This window comes from Hippopotamus amphibius, chromosome 6, assembly GCF_030028045.1.
Source record: "Hippopotamus amphibius kiboko isolate mHipAmp2 chromosome 6, mHipAmp2.hap2, whole genome shotgun sequence".
In the NCBI taxonomy this organism is placed as follows: Eukaryota; Metazoa; Chordata; class Mammalia; order Artiodactyla; family Hippopotamidae; genus Hippopotamus; species Hippopotamus amphibius.
The window spans coordinates 29,804,568-29,811,823 of NC_080191.1; the positions used below are offsets into that span (position 1 = coordinate 29,804,568).

General features: G+C 35.3%; 1 pseudogene; it reads right to left on the reverse strand.

Moving 5' to 3' along the window:
- Nucleotides 1-943: 943 nt before the first annotated feature.
- Nucleotides 944-1,062, reverse strand: LOC130856151 (5S ribosomal RNA; annotated as a pseudogene).
- Nucleotides 1,063-7,256: the final 6,194 nt, after the last annotated feature.

The window sequence follows — 7,256 nt, forward strand, 5'->3', positions numbered from 1 at the left end:
TTCTCTTTCTTTCTTTTCTTTCTTCCTTCCTTCCTTCCTTCCTTCCTTCCTTCCTTCCTTCCTTCCTTCCTTTCTTTCTCTCTCTCTCTCTCTCTTTCTTTCTTTCTTTCTTTCCTTTCTCTCAAGGTGTGAAACACTGAGAATTCATTTTGATGAAAGAATGAAGTCTGCATGAATTCTTCTCCATAGACATTGTTGGTCTATGGTTGACATTCTTGGTGTATGGTTGGCCGCAGCAATCCCAGGACTCTGGAGAACAGGTGGTGTCCATTTCATCAGCTCCCACTGGGGATATGAGGAGCAGAGAATACTTTCATAGAATTGCCTGATATTCCCTCCCCAGTTTTGACAACCACTTTGTGCCTCAGCCCATATCTCACTGGGAAATTTTTTTTAATTTTATTTATTTTTTGTCCACTTTGGGTTTTCATTGCTGGGTGTGGGCTTTCTCTAGTTGTGGCGAGTAGGGGCTACTCTTCATTGTGGTGCACTGGATTCTTATTGTGGTGGCTTCTCTTGTTGTGGAGCACGGGCTCTAGGCTCACTGGTTTCAGTAGTTGCAGCATGTGGGCTCAGTAATTGTGGCACGTGGGCCTAGAGCGCAGGCTTAATAGTTGTGGCGCAAAGGCTTAGTTAGGATGTGGGATCTTCCCAGGCCAGGGCTCAAACCCGTGTCCCCTGCATTGGCATACAGATTCTTTTTTTTTTTTTTTTGGCAGGCAGATTCTTAACCACTGTGCCACCAGGGAAGTTTAAAGGTTACTTAGCTTTCTGCAGACAGGACCAGAGCTAGAACCTAGGTTTTTTGCCACCCAGTTCAGGGCAATGTCTATAATAGTAGAAAAAACCAAACTTATGCAACTGAATATTATGAAGAAATCAATTAAGGAAACAAAACCAAAATTGACAGTATATTTTACTTTTTTTTTTCTTTTTTCTTTTAAGCCTGCAGCACCCAATATTCCCAAACAGTCTCCCATCTAAGTACTAACCAGGCCGGACCTTGCTTAGCTTCTGAAATCAGATGAGATCAGGCACGTTCAGGGTGATATGGCCATAGACAATAGTATATTTTAATTTCATGTTATGCTTTATGCTCTGATACAAAATACCCTGAAAATGTTGCCATCTCTCATCTATGAAGGTGAGAGTTATTTCTTCATCTTATGGCATGATCTTTAGCTTTCTTCAACAGTGGTGACAGAAATTGAACCTTCTTTATCTCTCACAAGTTTTCCTTTGTGATCAAGATCTTACATTTGTGAGAAAACTCCCTAAGGTCAGAAAATATTATCTGTATCTGTGGAACAGAGATTTCTTCTGTGCCATGCTGAGTGACACATTTTCCTTTAAGGCTTGGATCCAAACTCTCCTCTTCAAACACATAAGCTTTCTTTGTTTTTCCTGAATTATTTTCTCTATGATTGTGCCTTAATTATATATTACTTCAACTCTCAAAACTATAATTTATGCAATGTGCCCTTCTTTTCAATTAAATTATACAAACATTTAATGAAGCTCCAACCATGTTCCAGGTACCATGTTAGGGACTTAGGATTAAAAAAGGTGAATGACACAAAGCTTCTGCCCTCAGGAACCTCAGTTTAATCAGGGATACAAATTTATCCATTCAAAAATTATTAATTAAGGGTCTACTATGTGCCAGTCACAGGGCTGTTGGGGATACAGCAATGAAGAAAACATACAGAAATCCCAACTATTAAAAATCAAGGAAACTTTATAATAGATTGGATATTAGCCAATATGAGGGGCTTATTATTAATTTTCTAGGTGTGATAATTACTGTGGTTATATAAAATACTTTATTCTTAAGTTATGATTGCTGACATATTTAGAAGAGAAGTGTTGGGAATTCCCTGGCAGTCCAGATAGGACTCTACACTTTCACTGCCGAAGGCAGGAGTTCAATCCCTGGTCGGGGAACTAAAATCCCACAACTCACATAGCGCTGTCAAAAAAAAAAAAAAAAAAATAGAAGTGTCAGGATATGTACAACTTGCTATCACATAATTCAGGAATTTTTTCAAATTGATCCTTTTAAAACCTTTCATGAATTCTCCTTTGTGATCAAGTGGTGTATTTGTGAGATAATTGCCTATGATTAGAGGATATTACCTGTATTTATTTTATAAAATTTTAAATTATTTATTTGCATTTTTTTTCCAGATAAAGTAAATAACAAAATATGTTAACAATCATCAACTGTAAGTGATGACTAGAAGAAGGTTCATTGTATAATTCTTTAGCCTTTTTTTTGTATAAGAGGTACAAACTACTATGCATAAAATAAATAAGCTACAAGGATATATTGTACAGCACAGGGAATATAGCCAATATTTTATAACTGTAAATGGAGTATAATCTGTAAAAGTTTTAAATCCCTATGTTGTGTACCTGAAGCTAATGCAATATTGTATATCAACTATTCTTAAGTTAAAAAAAACTCAGCTTCTTGTTTATTTGATATTTTTCATTTATTAAAGAGTTGGAAAAATATCTATCCACTGGAGCATACATACTAGAGGGTGGAAACAGACATAAAGAAATAAATAAGTAAAATACACAGTATGTCAGGTGGTGATGAACACTGTGGGGCATCACAAAACAGGAAGGGGGTTGAGGGATGTAGTTTTAACACAAATAATTTATAAATCTGTGTACTTGAATTATATTTAAAGTCTCATGGGCACAATGACTAAGAAGTGATTTCTCTTCTCTGGGGTGGGCAGGAAAGACCTTGAGTAGAAATTACTGGAGCAAGATCTTAAAGGATAAGTGAAAATTTGCTAAAAGGACAAGAAGGGTGGAGGCTAAACCCCGAGAGAGTATTCCAGGAGAAATTAATAGTGAGAATTCATGATTCCCAAGCTCTACTAAAAAGATTTTGGTTGAGGAGTCCTGCAATTTGTATTTTATAAAGCTCCACAGATAATTCTAATGTGCTCCAAAAATTGAGATCCTGTAGCAGAAACAGGTATCGCTTGTGGGAAAAAAGAAAATGGGGACGTGGTTAGAAGTACAACTGTTGCTAAGCAAAAAAAAGGCTTTATAACAAAACAAAGATTTTGGAATTTGTTATGTAGGCACATAGGAGCCATAAAAGGCTTTTAATCATGGGAGTTACATGAGTGATCATACCTGAATTTTAGAAAAATAACTCAGATTATGTGTTTAGGTAAGAGGAAGAAGGGAGATACTAGAGGCAGGGAGACCAGTTAGGTTACCCCAGTAATTTAAGTGAAAGTTGATGAAATGCCATAGTTCCCTAGAACTGGCAATAGAAAGATATTTGGAGGGAGACTAGATAGATATTAGTCATGTGATATGAATGAGAAGGACTCCCGATTTCCTGGTTTTATGAGCCACTAACAGACTTAGGGCAAGTAGGAGAAACAGGTTGGCATGGATAGAGAGGATACATCAACTTGCAGCTCTTTAAGAGCTTATGGGACTTAAACATGGATTTATCCTGAAGGCAAAGGAAAACATAACCCTGAAGCTTGGGCAAAGTCTGGGGACGAGAAACAAAGATCTTGGACACATTACCTTATGTGTGGTATGTTGGAGCCCTGGGTCTTAGACTTGCTGGGAAAAGTTACTGATGCCTGTGGAAGATGCTGAGCAAAAGAGAAGAAAATGTGAGCAGAATTTAAGAAATGGTAGGAATGGGGGAGGGGGAGGAGGGAGGTCCAAGAGGGAGGGGATATATGTATACATACAGCGCATTCACATCATTGTACAGCAGAAACTAACACAACATTGTGAAGCAACTATACCCTAATAAAAAAAAAAAAGAAGAAGAAATGGTCAGAGGAGGAAGAGGCGATGAAAGTCATGCATTCTTTTATGCCAAAGAGTTTAGAAATTCTTCCAAGACAGAGCAGTGTCTTTTACTTCCTTCGTACCTAATTTCCGAGGCATTAGGACAGCACATATGACAAATATTTCATACTTGTTTTCTGCATTGGTGACCTACTGGTATGTGTAAGAATCAATCTTTTGCCTATTTAGTAATATTTCTGAAGTTTAAATGAAAGACTTAGAGACTATTATCAATACCAATATTATCATTAATAAGTCAAAGAAAACAAAGCAAATTAAAACTGATCTTCCTGACTTTTTTTTCAGTGTTATAATTCAACCTAAAATCTAGTTAAAACAACAACAACAACAATAAAACTTCAGATATAAACTACTCACATGAATTTTTCAAGTGGTTTAAGAATTATATGTTAACTAACACAACAGTGTAAATCAATTGTGCTTCAATAAAAAATTATATGTTAACATTTCTATAGATATTTTACTCTTTTTTTGTCTAAAATTTTGGGTTCTTTTTCTAACAATAAAACATTAGTCCTAATAATTTTTAAACATTTAAAAATGTATATGATGCCATTTGGTTCTTGCCAATTATTACTGACACTTGAAAAGTCATATCATAAACTATTTAATACCTTTCTAAGCAAATGATAGGCTTCTGACTACAGTGATTTTTGCAGCCACTTTAGCTTATTTTAAAGCTAGGCTAATTGAGTGAAAGGCAACACTCAGATTGTAAATTGTATGATCATTGTCTCATCGGGTCATACAGTAAACCAGAATAAACAAAAGACCAAAATTCTGCATGGATTATTTATTAAGTGAAAAGAGGAAAACTAAAATCAATTATAGGACAGATTAGCAATGGTTACTCATATGGCAGCTGGATGACCTTCAAACCAAGAAGACACGCAAATGTGTTGAAAGAGATGAAGAAAAAAAACATAATATTTATTGGACCTGATGGCATATTACAAGATTCAGGCTCATAATTTCCTAAATGACTCAGTGGTATTGCACAATTAATGCTTTGAAAAAATCATTGCACAATTAATGTTTTTAAGACAACTCCAAAGCACTAAATGCTGCTTTACTGACCTACGTTATTAAAATCCTCCACTTTACCAAAACACACTCTAGAATGGTGTGTTTACCTGCTGGATCGGCTAATCTCTACATCATTAACAATATCTTAGGAGCCCTTACCACACACATCGATCTATTCAATTTGCTTCATAAGTCTAAATAACTGTAGGAGTCAGAGCCATTAACCCTTCAGTATTTCCTTTGTTATCTTGAGCTTCTTCAAAAGTTGTTCTAGTCATGTGCTGAAAATAAATTTTAGCAGAACAATTATTCTTTATTCATGAGGAAGCAGAAAGTATGGGGAACTTAAAAAAAAAAATTAGAGCAAAGGCAAAAATTTCCATCCAGAAAAGTGAATTTTTTTCCAATTTACAGCATAAAAACAATCTTGAAAAAATAAATACAGTGACTTACACAAGTTTCCATCACTGAAAGTCGTTCCTCACTAGAAAACCAAACTGTAAGTACGTGTAAGAAGTGATAGGGGACAGGGTTCTGATATTTGTTTACTTGATCAAATTCATTTGTAGTTATTCACTGCTGTATATGTAATTTTATCAGGAACTAGAGGAAAAGGCAGTTAAGGACTTTATGCGCACAATTGGAAGGTTAATGTTTCTCACTTCCAAGAATTTAGCACTAGGTAAACCTTTGTTGCAGCTGATAATTAATAATTTACAGTAAAGAGCAGAAATTATATTCTGGCATGAGTTTCACTTTCCCGGGAGATAAGCATACTGACTAGCATCGCGTCTGTTTACTCATTTATCTTAGCTATGTTAATGAAATTTAGGATGTTGTAACTAGAAGCAAGTGTTTAGTTTGCTAACATTCCCTTAGGAAATATACTATGTTTAGACAGACTTTTAAAACAATCAGCTTCCGGACCAAACATCTGATAAACTGTAAAGCAGGAATAGGTACTTTAATTTTAGATAGAGTAATGATGACTTATTTCCTCTCATTGCAGGTCGGTGGCTTCTTTTATCTAGGACCAGTGTTGAGCAGGAAGGCATTGCAAACGGGCTTTGTACAGACTAGGGGAAGATGTTCGGTAACGCTTCTAATCGGAGGTGGCGTCACAATCTCACTTAGTCTCCAGACTTATGAAGCCAAACTCTTTCCTGTAATAATTAGGTTGTAATTTACTGAAGGAGTTAATTGCTTTTTTTGTATGCCAAAAGCATGCTTTGGTAATAACTGATCCTAACATTTAAGTCAGAGTAGGGGATCGGAGAAAGTCTGTGCCTCTGGTAGGCTGGCATTTGAAGACATTTCTGAAATTTGTATTAGAAAAACATTTTCAAAGATGTATCCATCTCCTTTTCTCTTGTTCTCCCCCTAAATGAACAGAGGGATTTCTACAATTTGGCTTGAAGAAAATGAAGAACAGTAAAATTAGATCATTGCCCCTCTATTTTTTTTTTTTTCCATTTTCTTCAAATCTCCTCCAAAGGCTCTTAAATGAAAATAAATGTTAATTTACGACAAAACAGCTATTGTGTTTGTTCACTTATAACAGCCAAATGATTGTGTGAAAATCCTAGCCTCTATTGTTCCTTTATTAGGAAAGTCTTTGAAAACCAAAAAGATTTTTATGAACTTCAAAAAGGTGTGATGGCCAATTGTTTGAACTCTTGTGAGAGAATTCTCCCGCTTATTCATAGAACACAGTGTGGTAATGTTGGAAACAAATCTGCACAGGATGTTAGTGCCTGTACACGTGTCTGCCGCTGTGATGTGGGAAGTACAATACCTCCAGGTTTATAAGGAGATCAGCTGTAAACAGGATGCTCAGTAACAGCAACGGACAAAGTGCCTCTCTCCTTGGAGAGAGAAGAGGTTTGAAGGTATTAATGGCAACATTCTATTGGAGTAAATATGAAAAACACATTCAATTCCTTTTCCAAATACCTTTTATTTATTCTATACATGTCCCAAATATAAAATCCTATTTTAAGCCATAGACATTAATAAAATTGTAGAACATTCTTCAAATATTCCAAGCACAGCACACATATTAAGTTCTTTTTTTTTTAAAGAAGCACTTCATTTTATGATAAATAAAAAATAAAGCACAGAGATTTGATTTCGTTATACCTGAGTTCTCTTCAGATCAAAGATAATAGGAGTTTATAATTCTATGCAGTATATAGTAATGGCTTTTTGATTGATTTAAATCTAAACTTTTTCTGTACATTAATTTTACAGGACTTAAGCTATATCATTATGCTAAGGTATAAACCTTATTTAGTAGGGTTTATATTGCTGTAAATATGGAGCTTATAACTGTTGGCCTATCATTTTGGAAAGATACAAGCTAAGCA